This window comes from Nicotiana sylvestris, chromosome 3, assembly GCF_000393655.2.
Source record: "Nicotiana sylvestris chromosome 3, ASM39365v2, whole genome shotgun sequence".
Lineage (NCBI taxonomy): Eukaryota > Viridiplantae > Streptophyta > Magnoliopsida > Solanales > Solanaceae > Nicotiana > Nicotiana sylvestris.
Genome location: NC_091059.1, coordinates 108,977,969 through 109,005,738, shown reverse-complemented (window position 1 = coordinate 109,005,738; position 27,770 = coordinate 108,977,969). Strand labels below are relative to the sequence as shown.

The 27,770-nt window shown below is 36.8% G+C and overlaps 1 pseudogene; it reads left to right on the top strand.

The window, feature by feature from the left end:
• The first annotated feature begins 2,126 nt into the window (after positions 1-2,126).
• On the top strand, positions 2,127-27,770 carry LOC104210094 (alanine aminotransferase 1, mitochondrial-like; annotated as a pseudogene).

The window sequence follows — 27,770 nt, the reverse complement described above, 5'->3', positions numbered from 1 at the left end:
ACAAAACATCTAAGACAAATAAACCATATAAAAAAAATAGAGAAGCCTAAAATTCGTAAATAACATGGATCAAAACTAGAAAAAGCCATTTGAGATTTTCATGACTCGTTTAATCCAAAATTCTTAGTGCACTATTTTTCTTTTAAAAACAAAGCTTAGTAAAAGACTAATGATTCAACAATCACAAGACTCCGTAGTCCTTAAACTAATGATAATTGAAAACGGTACGAATACCATCCAAACAAATCAACACATAATCTCAAAGAATATGCACAAGATTATTTCATTCCATCAAAACTAATTGCAAGGATATGTTGAATATTTGAAGAGAGACAAAGTTAGAAATGGACCTTTCAAGGTGCTTCCAACACAAAGTTATATTAAAAGAATGGATTCTGCAGGAAATTAACAACGGACCAAAATCCACGAACGGACCACCTCTTGACTGAAAATCGAACTCGACTCAGATTCAGAGAGCCGGAGATTTGAAATCATTGAACTCTTGATCCGAAATGGTATTTATAAATGGGTTTTGTGACTGATTTTAGTGCTGGAAACTTAAGCTATTTCAATGGAGAAAATGAGGATTAGCTATGGTATTTCCATGGTGGTGTAGCTGTAGAGGTAGATTTTTGGGATGAAGAGGCTGCGGCGCTAGATTTTTCTCGTTGCTAATCTCGCCGCTTCTGTTCTCTTTTTTGCTCTCTGCTTTTCAGTCTCCCCTCCGTAATTCTCTGTGTGTGGTTCTTTATCCAAAAAATATCACGGGGAGAAAGCAAAACCATGCCCACAAACTGTGTGGTCCCTATGGGATAAAAATGCTAAAATCCAAATTCTCGGATGTGTATGGCATGAGTAGAATGTGTAGGATTGTATGAGAGCATGTGACAATAATGAGGTGTCAAGGTGATATTAGTTGATGAAAAGAAAGAACAAGGAATATCTAGAAGAAAATATTATGAGTGCAAATATAAGAAAATGAAGTAGAAGTCAATGTGATAATAATATTTTAAAGAAGGAGACAAAGATAGAATAAGGAAATTATGAAAATGGGTGTGATCACCTTGTGAAAAGATAAAAGGAACCATTTCATTTCTTTGTTTTGTTTCAAACGTTCTTTCCCTCTCCTTCGTTTTCTATTTTTTTTCTTTTTTTTTTCTTTTCTTATGAAAATAAACAAAATTGATGCTTATCTAAACTAATAGGACATTAAAAGAAAGAAATAAAATAACTATATTTTAAAATCTAAACACTACTCTATATTTCATTAAACACCTACAACTTAAAAGTAACACTAAACTAAGTGAAAATATTTTTAAAACTTTTCATTTTATTTTTTGAAAACAAAATATGACTCTCTTTTTTTGTGATTTTTCACCTTATAGGAAGTAAGATAAACTATATATAACTAGATGAAATATTAACTAGTTAAATAAAAGAAAGTATTTTTTTTTGTAATTTTTGTTTTTGTGACAAAATAAAGTAAAAGAATCAAAACTAGTTGAAATAGCTATACTAGACCTAAACTAAATATTTAACACTAAAATGCATAAAATCTTGGGGAGGGTCAAAAATTACATATCTACAATGATGTTGAGAAAGGTCCAGGAAAGCCGATGATCCATCCCTTGCTGAAAAAGGGACCCAGTGACAAAAAGAAAAAGAGGAGAATTGATGTTGCTTCCTCTTCAATTGGGAAGTTCTCTGAGGCCACCACTAATCCCGCCGAATCCTTTACACCTTCATCAGGGTCCTTTGACTCCATGGGACCACTCCAGTCCGGACCTCATACTATGTGTCACTTATCCAGTCAGATATATGGAGTAGATGCGCATGTTAGGCAGCTTATAGCTGGCCCACCTGGGGCTGGCACATTTACTGGGACTAGCACATCTACTGGGGTTGTTGCCCACCATCCATGGAGAATATGGTCAAAGAGCAAAAAGCAATCATGGGCAAGATGGAGGGCATTAACACCAGGTTGGAGAACATGAGTCGCCGGCAAGGAAAGATTGAGAAGAGGTAGATAAAGTTCAAGGAGCATGAGAAGAAGAAGAGCAAACTTCTGTCCAAGATGATGCAAAAGCTGAGTACATTTTGTGGTTCATATGAGTCGGAGGATGATGATGCGGACGTGGAGCACAAATTTCCCACCACCTCCAGCTCCGACTAATGCAGTATTCAGGGAACAATTTCCACCACTTTACTTTATTATGTTTAGTTGCATTGGGGACATTGCAACATTTTTGGTTAGGGGTGGCTTCTTGTATAACTGTGGTGCTTGTATAATTTTCGATAACTGTGGGTATGGCAGATTGAAACTGTGGTTATTTTCATTTTGTTGTTATTGTATTTTCATGTGATGTGTGATATTATGTTTATTAGCTTCTTAACTTCTTGTTTATATATATATATATATTATGTTTTAGTTACTTGATGTTAATTAGCTTCTTAAATTTTTGTTTATATAGTATGTTGTATTTTGGTGGCGATATCCTTGGTTTTCTTTATACCACAATTCTTTTTCCAAGGATGCCAATTTTCTTCTTGAACCGGGTAATTGTAGAGAATTTTTGTCGACTTTTTTCGATGATGGATAGATAGACAACTTTCTTAAGGGAATTAGTCTTGTAGTTTTGATATAGCTATGTTATTATTAGGAAGAATAAATGGTTTGGGTCTTGAAGGGAACAAGCCATGTGGCATCCACCTCATCAAATGTCAGTGCCACGTAAGATTGGATGTCCACTTTGGACAAACTTAATAGAAAATGGATATATTTGAATCACCAATAGTATAACGACAGGGGTATATTTGGACTCAAAGTATAACGAGGGATAAATTTAAACCTTTTCTGATAGTACATGGATATATTTGGCCCTCTTCCATTTTTTTTCCATTAATTCGGATTCATGTAAAGTCCATTAAAGAGGGAAGTGTTTTCTATCAGAATTATATTTATTCCCAAAGTTCAAACCCAAGACATCTAGTTAAGGACGAGAGATCTTCTCTCTTCTAACACAATCCTCAGTGGTTATATGTTTGTATTATTTCTCTTAATGCGTGCTGGATGATCAATTTACACCAATTGACATATAGATATAAATATTTGTCACAAAAATTAAGTTCCTCCTGCATACTCCCAAAACAAACATATGACAAAATATTAATCCGGAAGTATATTCATGATACCCTCACTAGCAAGCGCATAGCCACAATCTGTTGGGTACTAAAATCTCACGTTATTTTTGTCAGCAAACAAGCGAAATGCACCTATCAACAATAAATGTATATATTCTCTAATTAGTTAAAAGCCAAACGCAAGTGTCATTTTACTGTCTGGACTTATTGGTACATCTATTTTAATAGACAGCGGAATGATATGCCATGATATAATGTTCAAAGAATTATACTTTTAAATTATTTAAAAAGTAATGATAGTAATTACTTATAATAAGTAAAATTAATAATCTTAAAATAAGACGCATAATCTTTATAGCAAGTTAAATTACACTCGATACAAAATTTTATTACTTCGACAATAGATATAAATTATATTAAGTACATGTACAAATTCAAAGGATATGACAAAATTAGGGTTCAAATTATAAAATCGAACCTCTCTATAACAGTCTCGTCTGTTTCGATAGTTTTTGGTTGCTATAGTAAAATGATGTTATAAATGACATATATTATAATATGACATAAAAATTAGTTCCGCAAAAGACTTGACTTTTATAATAAATAGTTGTTATACCAGGATGAAGTTATAGAGATATCTGATTGTAATAGCAATAAAATTAGGTGAGATTTTTATATTTGTCTAACCTTTATTCTGTACCTATATTGATTGAAGTTAGCACATAATGCAATTGACTCGGAAGCCATTCTTATAAGCCGAGTAATTAGAAGAAACACAAGACTCAAAACCAAAGTGCGCACATTAGGCCAATGAGAGAGGTCCACACTGAATTGACGATAGCTGGCCTAATAATCCTTTATATAGCTAGTCTGACTACGTTGTTCTTGCTTTGAAAGTCGTATATATAGTAGAAACAGGGGAAAAGTGACATAACGGCATTCTGACCTTTTGTCTTTTTGCTTTTGTTAGCCTTGTTGCCCTAATTCTTGTTGTGTAGTGTATTTTCTTAACGCCGTGAAAAAAACAAACGGCTTTTGACTTTAAACACACTGTATTTTCACTTTCTCCAGCTGTATACACCTTTTGTCTTTTGAAATAGAACAATAAAGATTTTTAATTGTGTGACCTCCATCTCCTTACAGTGAGAAATTTGGCTGGCACATTTCAGAAGAGTTTGATTCAAAATTTTAAATAAGTTCAATCCAATTTTTAATTTTTTTTTCTTCCATTTCGGACATCAGTTTGAGAAATAATTTGCACAAAAAAAACTTAAACCTCTTCTTTCTTGTTTGGATGATTTATACCTGTTGTATTGTACAATATTTGTTTTGACTGTTACTTAAATTTTTTCGTATCATTAAATCTACCATTTTGTAGCGAGGAAAAGTGTCATTTTATGGAACAACCCATTTAGTATGGTTGTGCCATTATCTTATTTTTTTTCCTCCCATCTTGCCTTTTTTAATTATTATTAAATAATCATATGTTATCTTTTACCCTTTCCTTTTATAAAATAGTTTTATCTCGTACTATACTTTTTCTTTATAATATTAAAAATTTATTTTTCATATTATTAGTGTATGACATTATAAAATAGCGACGAATAATACAATCTATTCAAATATTATTATATATTAAAATAATATAATATAATATAATACAATACTATTCTATTCGATGCATCACTAAATGATATATAACAACCATCCAAACAAGGTAGTTAAAGTTTAAAAGCAAACACCCAAGGACATGCTTACTTTAGTGTAATGTTTCACGAAATAGTTGGAGGAAATTTTTTAGCCTCTTTTGTACTTTCTCTCAACTCGCCTTCTGTGGGTGATTTTACCAGGAGTTGTTTGCTTCAGAAAAAAGAACTGTTTTCTTATCACTTCACTTCATTGCAGCCTTGCAGATGACTTGATAGTAGTTCTTCACTTTAATTGATAACAGTCAGACTTTCAACCTTTTGATAGGAAATGAAGGTGACTCGTGTTTGTCCATCGTATTATATTTGGGCGACAAAGCCAGAAATTTATATAAGAAAATTAAAAAATCTACTAGAATATCATAGTTGGACTTAATACATAATGCAACTTTTGAACCCCTTTACCCTACACGAGCATATTATCTTATGAAAAAATTATATATAACAAGAAAAGAAGTTTAATTTTTATCTATTTATACAATATAATTTTTCGGCTAAAAGAATTCAATTGATTTGAACCCCTTTCCTTTTACTGGATCCGCCCTGTGTGTTTGGTATGAAGGAAAATCATTTTCAAAAAATATTTTCCAACATTTTTGTTCTCGATATGGAACACTCTGTAATTTGGAAAGTATTTCAAATGGATTATCCAAAAAAATATATATATATAAGCAGAAAAAATCATTTTTTTCACCTTTCATCGAAAAGAACTTGTTAAGGAAAATATGTTAATGCGTAGTTGTTAGAAATCGACTATAATTCTAAATTATTAATTCCAAAGACATTTGTTCAATTGTCGGTCATATAATAAAACAAAAAAAAATAAGTGATCTTAAATATTGTAATTGCTTAATGAGGGAACTTAAATTTATATTTCGAGAATTAGGTGGTAATTATTAATAAAATTATATTCTACAATACTATAAGACAATTTACATTATATCTTTTGGCATTGTTGGGTATTTTTGATAGTTTTTAGAACTTATGGGTATAAACAGAGGCGGATAAAGAATTTTAAAAAGATGTGTGCACTATTGTAATGTAAAATTTACATTTCACGGGTTTATCTTTAGTTTCTTATCTTGAATCCACTACATTTTTAAAATTATACGTTTAAAGTTATATGCTTTTTGAAATTTTAATGATTTTCTCATATATATCTATACTCTGTGGCAAAAATAAGACCATTTCGAGTGGGATTTGAACTGCCAATTTTAATTATAGAGGTGCACCCAATAATTATTGCACCATAGAATTCTTTGAGCATGAGTGCACATACATATATTTAAGCATTTTCAAAAAAAATATAATATTATTATACATGCACTACAACAAATTTGGTCTAAGGCCACATTAGTTTTTGACAACGCTTGAAAAGCGTGGCCAACTATATCTATGACATCACTTTATAAGGGTGGTCTTTAAAAAGAACTTTTGACTATGATTTATTAGGTGACGACTATAAAGCGTTCCTGTTAATACTATAGGCTACACTTTTTAAGTATTGCCAAATCATAAATTATTGGCAACATTTATTCGTATGTGACGCAACGCTTTCTGAGCGTGCTTGTTAGGCAACTCTATATAAGTGTGCTCTAAAATATTTTCTAAATGTTCCCGCTACAATTTCCCCCTAAAATTTTGTTAAAAACTATGCCCTAAAATATTTCGCCAAAACCTATCTTTCAAATTTTACCCACACTAAAAGAATCTCCTCGTTCTTCTTTCCTAAAATTCCATAAGCAAAGTTGGGGCTCTTCTCTTATCTTTTAGCAGATCGAGTAAAGCAGAGTAGAGTGGGTTAAAATACTTCTGGTGGGTTAATATTGCAGATCTTAACGAATTTTTCTTCTATCCCGTATCAAAGCGTAATATAGGTGACCTGGAGTGTTATTGTTGTCTTAATCTTTTCTTTCATTCCTCTAATTCATGCAGATCTCATACTGCAATATTGGAAATCCTCAATCCTTGGGTCAACAACCTATTACATTCTTTACGGAGATAGGAATAAATTGTTTGATTCTAGATTATGTTACTTGTCTTGTCGAGCAATGTCTAAGGTGGACTCTTTTATTTAGGTCCTTGCATTATGTGATCATTCAGTTATTTTGGACAAAAATGTAACATACGGTCTGTTTAGGTATGAAGTTTGTCTATTAACCTCCTTGCACCTTGTAGCACAATGAAACAATTCATGTGCCTTAGTTTCTAGAGATGTCTGAAGAAGTGGAACTAACATGTCTAATTTTCATAAATCAAATGTTTTCCCCTGTATTTTTCAAACATGGCACAGTTAAATCTCTTTCTACTGATGGAAGCTTTTGTCCTTGCTGTTGTATAGTAAATAATTTGCATCCGAATATTAATGATATTATTCTTTTTAGTGTTTTGAAGTCAAAGTCCAACTTATAAAACCAAGTGATGTGATTGTTATTGTAATTGATGCAAGTTAACAAAAGTGAACTATGAGAGTGGTGGCTTGATGCTATTTCATGTCATCTTGACATATCAAGTAATGTTTTTGAGGTCTGAAAAAAGTGAAATGTATTACTTTAAGCTAAAAGATCAATAGAATGTGGAATGTTGTGATGATTGAGAAGCTCCGAGGTAATATATTTGATCGTGAACACTTTGAGATAATTGATGAGTCTGTTTTATTTGCACCTACTGCCTATGGTTATTGTTTCAGTTTTAGCTTCAAACTGTATATTATGGGTGTTTATCGGGCGAGTTGGGATGGGCTGAACGGGAAAAACCCCAGCCCGTTCGGTTAGCGAGCGGGGTGTTAGCGGGCTGGGGATAGCGGGCTCTTAGTGGGCTGTATTTTTTTGGGTTTTTGTGGGCCCGTACGGGTTAGGGCTCAAACGGGATCGGGCGGGCCGAGCTCCAGTTTTTTTCTTTTTTTTTTTTTAATTTAAATTTTATTTTTCTTATTCAATGTTATTGATAGTTAAGTATTTGCAAACTTTTAAGGGTTAGAATTAAACTTTGAAGTTTAAAGTTTAAAGTTTTAAATTTGAAATTTGTATTTTAAAATTATAAAATTGAAATTAGAAAGTAAGTGGCTACAAAAAATTATTTAATAAGAGTATAAGACCAATAGGCAATGTAAGGAACAAACTCCGAAGGCTTTCATTTATACTTTTAATACGTCAAATTAATTTGCAAGTTCTTTTTTTATTTTTTTATTTTTGAACTTGCAAATTAAAACTTAAAAGTTTACAATAATTATAAAAAATAAAAAATAGTACATCACACGCTTTGCATCATTTTTGTAAGTTCTTCCATGTCAACATGAGGTTCTTGGTTTCCGGTATTGGTTGAATCGGAACCATAAATCATTATATCTCCAATTTCTTGGTCCTCCTTTTCGTCTACCTTGTCACGCCCTTGATTTCGCCGTTCTGATCTTATCCAATCTCTGAAGCACACTAGAATTTCCAAAGTGTTGTTGCCCAATGAATGACGGGTATCTCCTAGCTGCTGCCTTGCTTGGCTAAATGCGCTCTCTGATGCGACTGTTGAAATCGACACATTTAGCACGTCTCGAGCCATGGCCGAAAGAACAGGAAATTGATTTGAGTTGCTCCTCCACCAACCCAGCGGTACAAAATCCTTTGTGAGGGGCTCTGGTGACTTTTGCAAGTAGAATTATAGTTCATCAATATTCCTGCTACTGGTTTGTTGATGTTCTCCTAGTGTAAACCAAATCTGATAATTGTCACACCTCCTTTTTCCGCACCCGTTGGGGGGGCAGGGGAGTTTTTTCCAATTAAAGGACAATCGAAACGGGATTGGTTTAATTATTTTAGAGTCGCCACTTGGGAGATTTAGGGTGTCCCAAGTCACCAATTTTAATCCCGAATCGAGGAAAAGAATGACTCCATATTACAGTCTGCGTACCAGAAATCCGGATAAGGAATTCTGTTAACCCGAGAGAAGGTGTTAGGCATTCCCGAGTTCCGTGGTTCTAGCACGGTCGCTCAACTGTTATATTCGGCTTGATTATCTGATTTTAAATACAATATGAACTTATATGCAAATTTTATCTTTTAACCGCTTTTATCATTATTATTATTTTACAAGAATGTGAACATCGCTTAAAACATGTCTTTGGACTATGTCACATGAAATGCACCCACAATCCAGAACGTATTTTATTTGATGTTTTGGGATTTGGATTTGGGTCGCATGAAATGCACACCCAAGTTTAAGAAAGTAGATTATTAAACGCGCGCCTAAAGAGACTAACGTGTTATTATCTTTAGGGAAGGCAGTGAAATTCACTAAACGGTCCATCCCAAATTCTAAGTATTTATTATGACTAATTATTGAGGGCCCAGCAGTTTGCATTTTTATTTGGCGAGGCTCGTCTCATTCATTATTAAAAAAGGAATTTGCAACGTCATGGAAATGCATCTCATACCACGTCACAGTCAATGTACCCGTGATTAGAGACACATTTCGATTTCGTTGAGATTTGGATTTGGGTCACATAAATGTGCACCCGAGTTTAGGGAGATAACATTATTAAAGGCGCGCCTAAGGCAACTAGCGCATTATTATATTGGGTAGGGCCGTGAAATTTGCTAACGGCCCGTCCCGGAATCTAAGTATTTAATATATACATTTAGAGGGCCCCGCAGCTTGTATTTTTTTTGGCGAGGCTCGTCTCATTTTATTTATTTATTTTATTTTTTTTAAAAAATAGGACAAGGCTAAAATAACTATGTTTTTTGCTACTTCGCGAGATCATAGGTTATAGATTGAACCTATTTGATGAAGCGAGTATTTTTCCGCGGAATTAAAATTGCTACTATAATTTCAACATTACTACCACATGTATAAACAACTATTAAGACAAACTAAATAATTAACGCCTTTCAGAATATGTGCAAACCTCTATTACGACAAATATTTGGATAACAACAATTTAAACATGAAGAAACAAAATGTCAAATAGCTACTTAAAATAACGAAACAACGGAAAAGACATTCACGGCCAAATTTCAATACCATACGGAGTTAATTATCAAATATAGCAATTCGCAATCATCATGTATATATGTCTCGCGTAATTTCGCGTACTATCCGCATGAACTAGGATTGTATTTCAACAAACGCATGTACACGTTACTAACAGCAAATATGAAGGACACGGACAGAGACGACCTACTTGATATTATCGTCCGATGCGTTGGACCTGCGACGAAACCTCGGACAAAAACCTCGACGGAACTCAAGCCGGACCTCACTGAACGAGGAACAACGACGAAACCTCGGAACAAACTTGACGAACCGGACCTCGACTCAACTTTTGGGCCTTGGACTGGAACTCGACTTCAACACCGCAGGGCTGCTTGGCGTGAAGCTGACGGACTGGTTTGTTGGAGCTAGAAGGAGGAGGGGTGGTCGTCCATGGCTGGAGACGCGACAGTAGTGGTGGTTTTCACGGTGGTTTTGGGTTAGGGTTGAGGATGGTTTTCGGACATGGTGTTTGGGTGGTGACAATGACAGTAAGGTCGAGGGGGTGTCGGACTGGTTGGTTTTGGGTAGTGGTCGACGGAGTGATGGAACTAGGAGGAGACGGGGTGGTCGTTCGGTGGTGGTTTTGCTGGGGTGCGAGGGGTGGTTTTACGTGAGGGGGCTGTTTGTTGGTGGTTCCGGCAGCTGGGGCGATGAATGGGCTGGTGGTTATGGTTGTTTGAGCAGTTGACGGAGGTGGAGGGAGTTAGTAGTTTACGGGGTGCGACTGGTTGACGGGGTGCGACTGGTTTTTCGTCGAAGGTTGGTGGTTATGGCGTCGGGGCAGGTGGTCGACGAGGGGAAGGTGATGGACGAGATGCGTATGGAGCTAGGAGGAGGAGGGTGGTTGCCGGTGGGTTTGGACACGGGGTCGTTAGGGTTTCTTCATCTTCTTTTGAAGAAAAGAAGAAGATGAACAGTATACTATTTTTCCCCTCCCCAAAATCTTTTCTGTTCGTTCCTCCCCTTGCGTTTAAAATGTTTTGTCCATGTTTTGTAATGGGTTTGCCCAGAAAAATGAGCCCCACGCGTGGTGGGGTTCGAGACTTATGTCCCCCACGCGTGGTGGGGTTCCCCATGTGTCCTGGACTCGGTTTATTATGGGCTAGGTCCGAAAATTAGGCCTAAAACCGGGTAGTTTGAACCCGAATATTATTCTTTTGCCCGGACCCGAGAAATAGGAACACGTTGCTTAACTAGTCCTATGTAAGCAAAATAACTACCAAAAATAAGACTAGTATTTAAACAAAACTATATATTTTTAAATATTTTTTCAAGATTTTTAAAATAGAATAGCTACAAAGCATTAATAAAACTATTTTTTTGTAATTTTCGTTTTTAAATAAGGATAAAATATAAAGTAATATTTTTGTATTTTTAAGAAATTAAAATGACTACAAAACATTAATAGAACTATATTTTTTGGTTATTTTCGAAATTATATAAAGTACAAAAATAAAGTGCAATTTTTGTATTTTTTCAAGTTTATGAGAAATACATAAACTAAAATTTATATATATATTTTTTGTGATTTTTTCTTTTTGCAACGAAATAAAGTAAAAATAGTTAAAATGGCTATATTAGACCCAATTACATATTTATGCTAAAAATGTGAAAATCCTCGGAGAGGGTCAAAAATCACGTGCTTACAGCTGCCCCTCTTTGACTGGAAACACGAAGAGTTTTCCGACAAAGAACGACTAGACGTGTTTTGACCCGACCATTATTTGGAGGGGACTACACTACGGAAAGGGGAGGGAATGTGACCGAGCCCTGGTATCTGAGCTGCCTACATATCCTTGGTTATACAGGAATCAGTCCACGTGTAGTTCGGGAATGAGAGAGAGATGGTAGAGTGCACCGAGGTGGAGAGCCGATCGAGGTGCCGTTCCGTTGAGGTTCCGGTCCGCGGCCCTGTCATTACAACAAAAATAAAAACTGAAAAAGACTAACTAAGCCTATCAGCTACTAGTTACAAGGATTCCTATCTTTAAGTCTTCTGAAACTTGGTCTTGAGTCTTGAATGGTGTTTCATACAGACTTTGGATTTGAACCTTGACTTTCTAGTTGTAGGTGTTAGTTCTTGAGCAGACCACATCTGTTCTCCACTTCCGTAATTTGGGTTCTTTTTCTTTTTCTTTTTTTTTCTTTTTTTTTCTTCTTGTTTTTGTTTTTTGGTGACCAGCTTCTGTTGATCATCCCAGACTGTTGACTTGCATTCTTGGGGCGAGCTTCTTGTTGCTTCTATCTTGGATTGAGTGCTGGGGATTTTTGTTGTAACCTTCTGCTTTCCAGTGGGTCACTGCTTGATCTTGAAAAATGTTTCTCCGTTCTACAGGCGGACTCCTGACTTCTTCGATCTTTGACATACCACAAACTCCGTTCTACAGGCGGGTCCCTGACAACCAAAACAAACAAAACAAACAAAATTTCCTAACCCAGTTTGTACTGGGAAGATTTGTGAGTCGTTAGCAAAATTGTAACTCACTTACACTATTGATGCAATGATGAGAGTAAACTAAAGACTAGGCTAGGATGTGCATCTCCTCTGAGTAAAACCAAAACTCTTGCTAGCAAATGTGTCTGCTAAAATAAAAACCTCAATGACTCAAACTAGAAAGTGTGTCTTCTATGGTTGAATCGGAATGAGCTAAACTAGGAAGTGCGTCTCCTAAGGGTGAAAACTTCAGTGACTAGAACTAGGAAGTGCGTCTCCTATGAATAAAATCTCGATTAGGAAGTGCGTCTCCTACGGGTAAACTTCAAAAAACTGGACTAGGAATTGTGTCTCCTATGGTCGAACTTAAAATGAATCAAACTAGGAAGTGCATCTCCTAGGGGTGAAATCTCAATTCCGGAAGTGCGTCTCCTGAAATAAAATATAATCTAAAAAGCCAAACTCGGGAGTGCGTCTCCTAAAGCAAAAGTATAACCTGAGTGAACCAGACTAGGAAGTGTGTCTCCTATGAGTAAAATAGTCTTAGGAAGTGCGTCTCCTATGGGTGAAACCTTAATGATTTTAACCTAGGAAGTGCGTCTTCTATGAATGAAAATATTTTAGGAAGTGCGTCTCCTATGGGGTAAAAGTAAACTTAGGAAGTGCGTCTCCTATGGGCAAAACTAAACTTAAGGAAGTGTGTCTCCTATGGTAAAACTGGACTTTAGGAAGTGCGTCTCCTATGGTAAAATTGAATTTAGGAAGTGCGTCTCCTATTGGGTACAATAAACTTAGGAAGTGCGTCTCCTATTGGCAGAACTGAACTTAGGAAGTGCGTCTCCTATTGGTAAACCTGAACTTAGGAAGTGCGTTTCCTATTGGGTACAACTTTTTAGGAAGTGCGTCTCTTACTGGTACAATGGATTTAGGAAGTGCGTCTCATGTGGGTACAATAAACTTAGGAAGTGCGTCTCCTATTGGGAAAAACTGTTCTTAGGAAGTGCGTCTCCTACTGGGTGAAACTATTCTTAGGAAGTGCGTCTCCTATTGGTGAAACTGAAACTTAGGATGTGCGTCTCCTGCTGGTGAAACTACTTAGGATGTCCGTCTCCTACTGGTAAAACTTGCTTAGGAAGTGCGTCTCCTATTGGTGAAACTTGCTTAGGAAGTGCGTCTCCTATTGGTGAAATTATTTTTTAGGAAGTGCGTCTCCTATTGGTGAAACTGATCTTAGGATGTGCGTCTCCTGTTGGTACCTGACCTTAGGAAGTGCGTCTCCTATTGGGTGAAATAAACTTAGGAAGTGCGTCTCCTATGGGTACACTAAACTTAGGAAGTGCGTCTCCTATTGTAAAACTGAACTTTAGGAAGTGCGTCTCCTATGGTAAAACTATTCTTAGGAAGTGCGTCTCCTATTGGTGCAATGGATCTAGGAAGTGCGTCTCCTATGGGTAAAAATAAACTTTAGGAGGAAATACATCTCCTATGGGTAAAGACGTGGAATGTATGCCTCTGTTATCTGGGCGGGCTCCCAACTTCAATACTTGAAACGTAAAGACTGAATGTATGCCTCTGTTATCTGGGCGGGCTCCCAACTTCAATACTTGAAACGTAAAGACTGAATGTATGCCTCTGTTATCTGAGCGGGCTCCCAATTTCAACACTTAAAATAAAAAGAGTGAATGTATGCCTCTATTATCTGGGCGGGCTCCCAACTTCAACACTTAAAAGTAAAGACTGAATGTATTCCTCTGTTATTATGGGCGGGCTCCCAATTTCAACACTTAAAAGTAAAGACTGAATGTATTCCTCTGTTATTATGGGCGGGCTCCCAATTTCAACACTTAAAAGTAAAAGACTAAATGTATGCCTCTGTTATTATGGGCGGTCTCCCAATTTCAACACTTGAAAGTAAAAAGACTAAATGTATGCCTCTGTTATTATGGGCGGGCTCCCAATTTCAACACTTAAAAGTAAAAAGACTAAATGTATGCCTCTGTTATTATGGGCGGGCTCCCAATTTCAACACTTAAAAGTAAAAAGACTAAATGTATGCCTCTGTTATTATGGGCGGGCTCCCAACTTCAACTCTGGAAATATAAAGACTGAACCCAACATATCCTATTTGAGGGCGGATGAACCCAACATATCCTATTTGAGGGCAGATGAACCCGACATATCCTATTTGAGGGCGGATGAACCCGACATATCCTATTTGAGGGCGGATGAACCCAACATATCCTATTTGAGGGCGGATGAACCCGACATATCCTATTTGAGGGCGGATGAACCCGACATATCCTATTTGAGGGCGGATGAACCCAACATATCCTATTTGAGGGCGGATGAACCCAACATATCCTATTTGAGGGCGGATGAACCCGACATATCCTATTTGAGGGCGGATGAACCCGACATATCCTATTTGAGGGCGGATGAACCCAACATATCCTATTTGAGGGCGGATGAACCCAACATATCCTATTTGAGGGCGGATGAACCCAACATATCCTATTTGAGGGCGGATGAACCCAACATATCCTATTTGAGGGCGGATGAACCCAACATATCCTATTTGAGGGCGGATGAACCCAACATATCCTATTTGAGGGCGGATTAACCCAACATATCCTGTTTGAGGGCGGATGAACCCGACATATCCTATTCGAGGGCGGATGAACCCAACATATCCTATTTGAGGGCGGATGAACCCGACATATCCTATTTGAGGGCGGATGAACCCAACATATCCTATTTGAGGGCGGATGAACCCGACATATCCTATTTGAGGGCGGATGAACCCAACATATCCTATTTGAGGGCGGATGAACCCGACATATCCTATTTGAGGGCGGATGAACCCGACATATCCTATTTGAGGGCGGATGAACCACTTACCTGTTGGGGGGTAAAATGTTATCAGCTGGGGGTACCTGACTTCCAGAAAATTTTCTAAATGGAAGGAAAATTTTCTGCCCCAGTTTGATAATATCCCTTGTGGCATGCGTTTCTGCATCAATGCCATTTCCTTTACCTGTTTCAAATCAAACAAAATTTGTTAGTTTAAAACATGGTGGTTGGTTGTGATACTCCTACTGGGAGGGCTTTCCCTTTCTCCTTCCTTGCTCTGCGCTCCACAACTTGTTGGGGATGATATTATTTGCTGGGGATAATCCCTTCCTGCTGGGGATATCCCTCTTCTTTTGTGACATAGCTCGAAAACTGGTATTTCCCCGACCTTTTAGTCTAGCATGAATTTCCCAAATATGCTCACTGCTCTCCTTGCTTTGTTTATGGGCCTTGGCCTTGGGATTTATAACCTTTGACTTTGGCAAGGGTATCCCTCTTGACATTTGTCGATCTTTTTGTCAATTTCCTTTTGCTGGGGATATATTTTTGACACTGGCCTCGCGCTTGTTCCTCGCTGACTATACCACTTGGATGTAATAGTCAGATATTATCTTGCATAGTTGGAAAGCTGATGGCATATTCTGAAGTCAATTCACACTTGTTCTGACCAGACAGACTCTATTGGGGATTTTCTATGAAAGGAAAAAGATAAAAGGGAACATAATAAAAAGACCAAGGAAGGAAAAAAATGACTCTTTAACAAAAGAAACTATAAATAAAAACCTATCAAATGCAGATACCGACTCTAATGGCCATGACATGTGTATGCGGCCTATCCTTTACCGTCAATCATCTTTCAAGATCTTCAATTGGCGATTCCCCATCTTAATCTTATTTGACTTGTAGCGCCCGAAGGGTTTTCACTATCAAGTCTCTCTCATTTTTGGTTCTTCTTTCAGCTTTCATCGCCTTATGGTGCCTGTGAAGGTTTTCACCAATAAAACTCTCTCGTTTTATATCTCTCTCCAGCTGGGGGATTTGGAGTGTTGCCGGTATGACTCTTTCTGTTGGAGATTAGAGTCCTTTCTGCTGCGGAACAGAATGTTATGTTTGCCGGTAAGACTCTTCATTTGTCTGACTTGGCATCTTTTTGAAGACTGATCAGAAGGTCTTTCTTTGGACCGTAATGTGGGTTTTGGATATGCTAGAAAGAAAGGGTATAAAAGGCTCAAAAATACATTAATTTTTGGGTTATTAGTTACAACCTTCAGAATTAGATTTATTTACAACAAACGCAACTTTTGCCCCAGTTTCTTGCTTGGGGATATCCTAACTGATTTTTTTTCATTTTTCAAAACTATGACCGAGCCGTGAAGCGCCTACGTATCCTCTTTGAGGAATCAGGTCAAACGTAGTTCCCAATTCCTCTTTTTCATTTGACTTTCTTTTTTTCTTTGTTATCATTTTCTTTTCTTTTTTTTCTTTTTTTTTCGTTTTGTTGTTTTCTTTCTTTCTCTCTCTTTTTTTCGTTGCCACTGATTCCGAACGAGGGGTATGAAAGAAAAATAAATAAGGCTCAAAAGGGGTAACGAAGGATAAAAGTGTTTGGGTAGCAAAACAAAATGCCTTCCTCATTCCAGTCTTCAAAATATGCCAAGTGCAAACAACACGATTTAAATTTGTAGTCTCTTCTGATGGTGCTGGACTTGACAATTATATTCAACATCTGTTTGTTCATTTGTCACTTCTAAAGCACCATTGGCGACACTCCCATTCTCATTATTATGAACGACCCTCATGCCAATTTGGCGAATCTTTGCCTTTTAACGGTTTTCTTTGCGTTTAACTTGCCCCAGTTCCATATGACTCGGGCTCTGAATAATCTCAAACCGTCTTTATTTCCTTTAAATGGTCTGATCGCCTTTCCAGGGTTTTATGATTAACTTTTAAGACTAGGCCCAAAGTGTGTGCGCATGTCATGTCCCTAGAATCGGCATTGAACGAAATGATAAAAGGACTAAACAAAAAGACGACTGGAACTTAACAAAAGACCGACTTTGCATTAGACTACCGGCGAAATGGTTTGAATAATAAAACAAACAAAACAACCAAAATAAAATCCTAACACAACCTCGACAAAACTTAAACAAACTGACATGACAAAATGGAAAGATAAGAAGGTTTGACGCCAGAAAATATTCGGATTACAACTCTAAGAATAATCCGGACAACAGAAATGACAACAAAATAAGCCACCACCAGCTTCTCTTTTGCTAACCAAGGAACGGAGCGTGCTCCCACTTTATCAAAACTGGCATCTTAGCCACTGAGCTTCGCATCAATACTGTCAAGACCATTACCAGCTTCAATATCATCAATCTCCGTCAACAAGTTTCCAACAGGATTCGAATGCTTCTGTCATCAGGCCTGATCCTCGCAGAGTGTGCATCATGAGGTGCAAGTAAAGGATTCTGGGTGTCATTGTCCGGCTTACCACAAACCAACCACCTTAACTTTGTGATTCAAAACGAAACAGGTTAAAATGGACTCAGTCTGTCCCCATTATTGACAACATTTTTTTCTTCTTTTTTTTCTTTCTTTTTTCTTTTTTTTTCGATTTTTTTCAATTTTTTTTTCTTTTTCATTTTTTCATTTTTTTTCGTTTTTTTTCATTTCGTTTTTTTTTCATTCTCTTTTTTTCATTCTCTTTTTTTTTTGCTTTTCTTTTTGTTGTGGTCGAATCTTATGGAGATTGCCTACGTATCATGACCCCACATGAATCAGACCTTGCGTAGTTCGGACCGCTGAAAGATAAACAATACTAAACATTTTTCATATTAGAACAAACTGGGTTTCAAAGGTTTGAATATGACCTACGAACTCAAAAATCAAACAACCCACATATTTTAATCAAAAGCTTTACAAACTCAAAAACAAAAGGCTAGCTCCCTTTCTCTGTTCGACAAATGCAACCAAACGGTTATTTTTGCAAATGTGGCCCCTTCCAAATTTCATATGAATTTTGAGGCCGGGGAGGATTATTTATGACACTTTACAAACTTGTCCATTCTTTTACGAAAACAACCTTTCGACAACTGAAAGATATTCTAAGGCTGTTTCGGCAAGAACGGTTTAAGACGCGGCCGAAGCTGGCTCAGCTTATTATGACAAAATTCAAACGGTATTCACCTGACCGCCGACTCTTTGTTTTTTTTTCAAATTATAATAAAAACCTGGTGTTGCAAACACGGCCCTTCAGTGCCTCGGGGATGAAGATTTTTAAGGCTGTGTGGGTCCATATCTCAAAATGACCCAAAGGTGGCTGTTTATGCAAAGTCAGCCTTCCGGCGTCCCTTTCGGGAACATTCGGCTATTTATGACAAAACAGCATCACCTGACTTATTTATAACTCTTTTTATCATTTTTCAAATTAGAAAAGTCAATATTGCAAACACGGCCATTCAACGTCTCGGGGACGAAGATTTTTAGGCTGTGGGGGTCAACTGGACATCTGGACCAAGTCTTAAAAATGACCCAAAGGTGGTTGTTTACGCAAAGTCAGCCTTCCGGCGTCCCTTTCGGGAACATTCGGCTATTTATGATAAAACAACATCACCAAAATTAAAATTTGACATATATTTTTTGTTATTTATTTATTTTTGCCTTTTTTAGCAAAAGGGAGGTTGGACCCGATGAGGGTTGCCTACGTATCTCACATCCGGTGAGAATCAAACCCGCGTAGTTCGGGCAAATAAACTATTTTTCAGAAGACCCTTTTCCATTTTCTATTCTTTTTTTTATATATATATAACAAACAAACAAACTATTATTTTTCATTCATTACAAACAAACTAACTAACGTAAAACCTAAAACATTCCTTCTTTTTTCATTTGTTTTTCCTATTCTAAAGAAAAAGAAAATGTTTTTTTTGGAGTTTTTACCTTTAATAAAAGAAATGCTTGAACTTTTAAAAAAGAGTCAAAATATTTTTGCATTTTTTTTTGGATTATATGTATTTATTTTGGAACAAATAATAAAATCACGTTCAACGCCCGACTCTTTTTATTTTATTTGGCATTTTTATAGACAACCATAATAAGATAAAAAAACATTTTAAACAATCAGACTCATTTTGATTTTCATTTAATGGCACAACAAACCATTTTATTTCTTTGAAAAAAAACAAGACAGAACAATGATGATTTTTTTTTCTTCTATTTTTCTTTGCTTTTAATATAACAAACTAATAAGACCTTTTTTCATTTTCTCAAAATTTCGGCAGAGTTTCGATACTACTCGGACATTGATTTTTCTCTAAAAATAAGTAGTTATATCTCTACACTGTCATTTTTTTCTCCTCTTTTTCACGATTTTTTTTAATCTGTGGAAAATAATGAAAACATACAAAATCTTTTTGAATTTTCATGCTTTGTTTTATTTGTAATTTTATTTTTTATATTTATTATTTCTTTCAAAAATGTGGCATGGGAGACATAATGATTTCCAAGACTTCTTTGGATTCCGCAAATGCTCCCCATGCGCTTTTCCCAACATATGAAGCGTGGGGGACATATGGGAATTCCAAGACTTCTTGGATTCCACAAATGTTCCCCATGTGCTTTCCCAAAAAGCAAGCGTGGGGGACATAGGGAATTCCAAGGCTTCTTGGATTCCACAAATGTTCCCCATGCTTTGATTAAAATAACATCATGCTGGAAATGACCAAATGACCCATTCGCCCTTGACTGAATACAACATGTAGCACATAGGATGCCATAAGATGGTCTATTATTTTCAGGTTGCTTGTCCTAGACGGACCCAACCCCTGTGTTGAGTCCCCTAAGTCAAATGCACATGATGCAAATAAGCGTTCCTACTAGGGATCCGGCATGAAGTCACGTTATTCTATGTTCAAAACCTGGGTCGGTGTTCTAGACAGTGTACCCGAGCGGACAACTCGAGCTGAGGAAGGAGCTCCTTTCCGGGAACCAAAAGGCCAGCCGGCTTAGAAACTTTCCGAGCCTCTTTTATTTAGGGTACGACACTAACAGAACAGGGAGTCTCAACCAGTAAGCACATCCCCAGAGGTAAGAAGAGAAGGGTTTCGGCACAGTTTATATACAGTTCAAATAATATCAAAGCGGTAAAAGCAGCATTTAGCACATTAGGCTCAAAACATGTAATAATCAGATAATAAATAAAGCCAAATAATAACAATTATTCTAAGCTCGAATTCTTAACCCTGAACCAGTGGTTCTGGGTTTGATCCCCAGCAGAGTCGCCAGAGCTGTCACACCTCCTTTTTCCGCACCCGATGGGGGGGCAGGGGAGTTTTTTCCAATTAAAGGACAATCGAAACGGGATTGGTTTAATTATTTCAGAGTCGCCACTTGGGAGATTTAGGGTGTCCCAAGTCACCAATTTTAATCCCGAATCGAGGAAAAGAATGACTCTATATTACAGTCTGCGTACCAGAAATCCGGATAAGGAATTCTGTTAACCCGGGAGAAGGTGTTAGGCATTCCCGAGTTCCGTGGTTCTAGCACGGTCGCTCAACTGTTATATTTGGCTTATTTATCTGATTTTAAATACAATATGAACTTATGTGCAAATTTTATCTTTTAACCGCTTTTATCATTATTATTATTTTACAAGAATGTGAACATCGCTTAAAACATGTCTTTGGACTATGTCACATGAAATGCACCCACAATCCAGAACGTATTTTATTTGATGTTTTGGGATTTGGATTTGGGTCGCATGAAATGCACACCCAAGTTTAAGAAAGTAGATTATTAAACGCGCGCCTAAAGAGATTAACGTGTTATTATCTTTAGGGAAGGCAGTGAAATTCACTAAACGGTCCATCCCAAATTCTAAGTATTTATTATGACTAATTATTGAGGGCCCCGCAGTTTGCATTTTTATTTGGCGAGGTTCGTCTCATTCATTATTAAAAAAAGGAATTTGCAACGTCATGGAAATGCATCTCATACCACGTCACAGTCAATGTACCCGTGATTAGAGACACATTTCGATTTCGTTGAGATTTGGTTTTGGGTCACATAAATGTGCACCCGAGTTTAGGGAGATAACATTATTAAAGGCGCGCCTAAGGCAACTAGCGCATTATTATATTGGGTAGGGCCGTGAAATTTGCTAACGGCCCGTCCCGGAATCTAAGTATTTAATATATACATTTAGAGGGCCCCGCAACTTGTATTTTTTATGGCGAGGCTCGTCTCATTTTATTTATTTATTTATTTTTCTTTTTTTTTTAGAAATAGGACAAGGCTAAAATAATTATGTTTTTTGCTACTTCGCGAGATCATAGGTTATAGATTGAACCTATTTGATGAAGCGAGTATTTTTCCGCGGAATTAAAATTGCTACTATAATTTCAACATTACTACCACATGTATAAACAACTATTAAGACAAACTAAATAATTAACGCCTTTCAGAATATGTGCAAACCTCTATTACGACAAATATTTGGATAACAACAATTTAAACATGAAGAAACAAAATGTCAAATAGCTACTTAAAATAACGAAACAACGGAAAAGACATTCACGGCCAAATTTCAATACCATACGGAGTTAATTATCAAATATAGCAATTCGCAATCATCATGTATATATGTCTCGCGTAATTTCGCGTACTATCCGCATGAACTAGGATTGTATTTCAACAAACGCATGTACACGTTACTAACAGCAAATATGAAGGACACGGACAGAGACGACCTACTTGATATTATCGTCCGATGCGTTGGACCTGCGACGAAACCTCGGACAACAACCTCGACGGATCTCAAACCGGACCTCACTGAACGAGGAACAACGACGAAACCTCGGAACAAACTTGACGAACCGGACCTCGACTCAACTTTTGGGCCTTGGACTGGAACTCGACTTCAACACCGCAGGGCTGCTTGGCGTGAAGCTGACGGACTGGTTTGTTGGAGCTAGAAGGAGGAGGGGTGGTCGTCCATGGCTGGAGACGCGACAGTAGTGGTGGTTTTCACGGTGGTTTTGGGTTAGGGTTGAGGATGGTTTTCGGACATGGTGTTTGGGTGGTGACAATGACAGTAAGGTCGAGGGGGGTGTCGGACTGGTTGGTTTTGGGTAGTGGTCGACGGAGTGATGGAACTAGTAGGAGACGGGGTGGTCGTTCGGTGGTGGTTTTGCTGGGGTGCGAGGGGTGGTTTTACGTGAGGGGGCTGTTTGTTGGTGGTTCCGGCAGCTGGGGCGATGAATGGGCTGGTGGTTATGGTTGTTTGAGCAGTTGACGGAGGTGGAGGGAGTTAGTAGTTGACGGGGTGCGACTGGTTGACGGGGTGCGACTGGTTTTTCGTCGAAGGTTGGTGGTTATGGCGTCGGGGCAGGTGGTCGACGAGGGGAAGGTGATGGACGAGATGCGTATGGAGCTAGGAGGAGGAGGGTGGTTGCCGGTGGGTTTGGACGCGGGGTCGTTAGGGTTTCTTCATCTTCTTTTGAAGAAAAGAAGAAGATGAACAGTATACTATTTTTCCCCTCCCCAAAATCTTTTCTGTTCGTTCCTCCCCCCGCGTTTAAAATGTTTTGTCCATGTTTTGTAATGGGTTTGCCCAGAAAAATGAGCCTCACGCGTGGTGGGGTTCGAGACTTATGTCCCCCACGCGTGGTGGGGTTCCCCATGTGTCTTGGACTCGGTTTATTATGGGCTAGGTCCGAAAATTAGGCCTAAAACCGGATAGTTTGAACCCGAATATTATTCTTTTGCCCGGACCCGAGAAATAGGAACACGTTTCTTAACTAGTCCTATGTAAGCAAAGTAACTACAAAAAATAAGACTAATATTTAAACAAAACTATATATTTTTTAATATATTTTTCAAGATTTGAAATAGCTACAAAGCATTAATAAAACTATTTTTTTGTAATTTTCGTTTTTAAATAAGGATAAAATATAAAGTAATATTTTTGTATTTTTAAGAAATTAAAATGACTACAAAACATTAATAGAACTATATTTTTTGGTTATTTTCGAAATTATATAAAGTACAAAAATAAAGTGCAATTTTTGTATTTTTTCAAGTTTATGAGAAATACATAAACTAAAATTTATATATATATTTTTTGTGATTTTTTCTTTTTGCAACGAAATAAAGTAAAATAGTTAAAATGGCTATATTAGACCCAATTACATATTTATGCTAATGGTTTGTTGATGCTCTCCTAGTGTAGACCAAATCTGATAATCTTGAACACAATCATCATCATCCATAGTTGTTCCAGATGTTGAAGGATTAGTTGAAGGAATATTTGCATCTACAACCGAAGAAGCATCAACAATGTTAGCATAATAATTATATAAAGTTTGTAAATGTGTGTGTAGCTCAGAAATACAAGTGTCGATATTAGGAGTTTCAGTTGGGTCAATATCCATATAAGTATATAAAGCTCTAATTAATTGGCGACACTTTATCATTTTGACAGTAGGGTTTAAAATAGCACCAATTAGGTAAATATAGGGAATTGGGTAAAAATACTTTTTAAATTTATCTAGCATAGATTCAACAATAGTAGCATATCCTTCTTTCTGCTTCATATTATGTAGTAAAAGAGAAATTTCAGCAATATGAACTAAACCATTTGAAATGGTAGGATAATAAGGTCCAGAAAACTCAAGTGTAGCCACATAAAATTTCTGTAAAAATTGTATAACATCATGAATGACTTCCCAAGTTCTAGATGTTAACAAATGGTTAGGATCGGTACAATGAGAATTAACAACTTCGGTTATAGGCATTCTATATTTATAACAACATCTTAAGAACAAATAAGTATAATTCCACCTAGTAACTATTTCTTCAGGCATGAGTCTTGGTTTTAGTCCATAGTATACACATTTTTCCTTAAATGCATTTAATCTAACACTTCTATTATTTTCTTGAATTACACCAACAGCTCTCCTAACTAAAGTAATTTCATCTCCAAATAATTCAAGGTCACTCTTCACAATCAAGTTATAAATATGACATGCACATCTAACATGAAATATTTCAGGAATTGGTGGGTGTAATTGCAATTTTAATATTGTAATAGCAGCAGTATTGTTAGAAGCATTATCAAATGATATACACAAAACTTTTTCTGCAAGATTATAAAATATAGCAACTTCATGTATAGTATTACTTATAAATGCACCAGTATGACTTTGATCTTCATCATATTTAAAAGCAATAATACATTTTTGCATACAAAAATTATCATCTATCCAATGGCATGTAACAGTCAAATAATCATTTCCATTCACAGCACGACCAATATCAGAAGTAAGAGAAACTTTACAAGGAAGACTTGCGAACAAATAATGTATATATGTCTGATATTGTCCAAAAAGCCTAAAGATATCAGCTCTACAAGTACTTCTAGGAATACCTTTAAACATAGGGTTATAAATTCTTTGAATATAATTAACAAGATACGGTGAAGAAGCAAAACTAAAAGGTAAACAACCTAAAACAATCATTTTAGCTAATTCTTCCCGATCTTTCTTAATATCGTATTTCCCAAATAATCCACCAGTACTCGGGTTAAGTCTTTGTTGCCCAGATAACTCATCTACTCCCCAATCAAGAGGGTGTTTCTCTTCCATATGCCTACGAAGTTGACCCGTTCCTCCTCCTTTACCGGACTCATGTTTATAATGTTCACTACAAATTTTACATTTTACATAATTTTCAGATGTAGGTGGTGGTGTTTCAAGATTATTGGGTGATTGAATATCATCTAACAAAGCATCTAAATCATCATCTACACCATAATTTTCTTGCATTCGCTCGTAATCTACATTTAAATTTTCAGGTGAACTTTCAGAAATATGTGTAAAGCTACTAGAAGAACCAACACCACCTCTTGTTCTTTTTGAAGTTTTCTTACTACCACCTCTACTAGTGTAGATTTTTTTGGCCGCTCTAAGAAAATCCATAATATAAATTAAAGTAAGAAATTAAAGTAAGAAATTAAATTAAGAAACTAAATTAATAATTCTAAATAATAAAATTAGTGTACACCAAATAAGAGAAAGAGATGGAACGAGTGTACCGGGATTCCTTATGCCGCACTAATTTTGAATTTTTGATATAAAATTCAAACTTCAATTGATAGACCGAAACTTGATAGTTGATAATACTTGAATACTTGATACCACACTTCACTTGAATAATTGATATTTGATAACAATAATTTTGTAATGGCTAAACTAAATAATTGATGAAACTTGAAATAATAAATAATTGAGAATTTGAGATTTAAGAATTTAGGAACTATAATATCAAGAGAGAATTGAGACTTGAGAGAGAATTAGAGTAGTAAGAGAGTGAATTGTGAGAAAAAATGAAGAAGAAGGGGGGTTATTTATAGATTTTAAAAGGCTAAAAAAGTAATTTTGCAATTATTAGGGGTGAGAGGGCTATATTTTTAATGGGGGGGGGGAGGGGGGCGAAATTGGCCATTTTTGCAATTTCTGGCCATTCCCCAATGGTCATTTCTCAATTTGACCGTTGGGAACGGTCCAGTTAAATTTTAAAAAAAAATTCCAACGGTAACCGGGCTGCTAACGGGCTGCAGCCCGTGTTTAGCCCGTTAAGACATTTCAGGTTCAACGGGTTAGGGCCACCGTTAAGCTAAACGTGAACGTCCACAACCCGCCCCCCTAAACAACCCGTCCCAACCCGTCCATTAATGAACAATAGCGGGCTGAACCGGGCTAACCCGGGTTGAAGCGGGCTGAAAACGGGTCAGTCCGACCCGATTAACACCCTTACTGTATACATATTATATGGTATTTTAAAAAAAAAATTGCAAGTGGCTATAATCAAACTATTACATTTTCCTTATTCTGTGAAATCAGTGCAATGTAGTATTATTGAATTATAGTCACTCACTTTTTGTTATTCAAAAGCTTGTATGTTTTAGTTGATAGGTTCTTTCTTTGAGCTTTTCCTTTTCCTAAATACCATGGTATTGATTATGACTTTACACCCAACTAGAAGCAAAAACCTTTTGCCTGGACATTTATTAGAACATCGGTCACCAATGTAAAGGAGTATGGTGAAGAATTTGAATCAACTTCAACCATGTTCTACAGGATTTTGTGGTCTAAATAGCATTTGTCCTGCTACCTATGATAAGGAAAAGGTGATTTCTGAACTACGTCTAATAGAACCAGTTAGAAACTACAAGAAATTGTTATTTGATGTCTTTCATTCTCTCTTTACTTTGTAGTGCGGATTCAATAGAATGAGCTTTCTAGATCCTCGACCAAATTCCTGGCAGAGCGACATGTGCATACAACCACAGTCAGGTGACAATATCTTCTACTTGTGATGTCCTAGATTTGCAGCCAGTATACTCCTAGAACTTATTTTTGTGTTTGCTAAACTCTAGGGCGTCAAAGGATTACGTGATACAATTGCTTCTGGTGTCGGTAATGTTGGTTCTTCATCCTCTATTCAGGTTCACATGATGATGCAGTCGTTCATAGAATGATATAACTCTCTGTCCCATCCCCCAATATCCACTTTATTCCGCTTCAATTTCCCTCCATGGTGGCACTCTCGTACGTGCATTTGCTTCAATTTAAAGTCGATCAGTGCTAGTTGTATAGTTGGCCTTAATAGGCTAGATTAACCTACTTCTGGAAGAGATTATTATAATCGTTTATTAATGAGAGCTCACCTGATTGGCTTACTATTTAGTTGAAGGTGACACGTGAGCCTCTTATGTATGTTTTTATCTGGTATTTTAGGTTCCCTATTATCTTGATGAAGAAATATGATGGGGACTGGGGATCTCAGAGCTTGAGAATCAGTTGAAAGCTGCAAAATCTAAGGATATTAAAGTTAGGGCTTTGGTTGTGATTAATCCAGGCAACCCAACGAGGCAGGTAATAGTTTATTAGATTTTGGAATCTCATCATTGCTTTTCATCATTTAGGAAGAACCTACTGTGGTGGAAAATTCTGGCCTTCCCTTTTCCAATAAAATTTCAGAATGTTTACATATAGCATGAATAGCTTCTATGTATATCTTAGGTTCTTGCTGAGGCCAACCAACGAGCTATTGTGGAATTCTGCAAGAAAGAAGGCCTCGTTCTTTTGGCGGACGAAGTGAGTTTATTTCCCTCTAGATGCTTCTTTGCTTGATTATGGATTTTTTTTACTTCCATGGGAATTTACCAGCGATTCTGCACTTGTTTGAGGGGGGTCACAATTTTTTCATTCCTGAGTATTGTGCAATTAATTCTCAAATTGTAAGCATCTCATATTTTGTGGAACTCATACAGGTGTATCAGGAAAATGTTTATGTGCCTGAGAAGCAGTTCCACTCGTTTAAGAAAATTGGTCGGTCTATGAGATTTGGAGAAAAAGACATCTCTTTAGTTTCTTTTCAGTCTGTATCAAAAGGTAGATCGTACTACCTCCATCCATCCCTCTCTTTTTGGTGGTCTTTCTTTCATTTGTCTGCATCTTACGAAGTTGTGAGGGAAAAAGGGGAAAAGGGGGGGGGGAGGGGAAGGGTTCTCATCTCATAATATATATTGGAAGCTGAAATGGAGATAA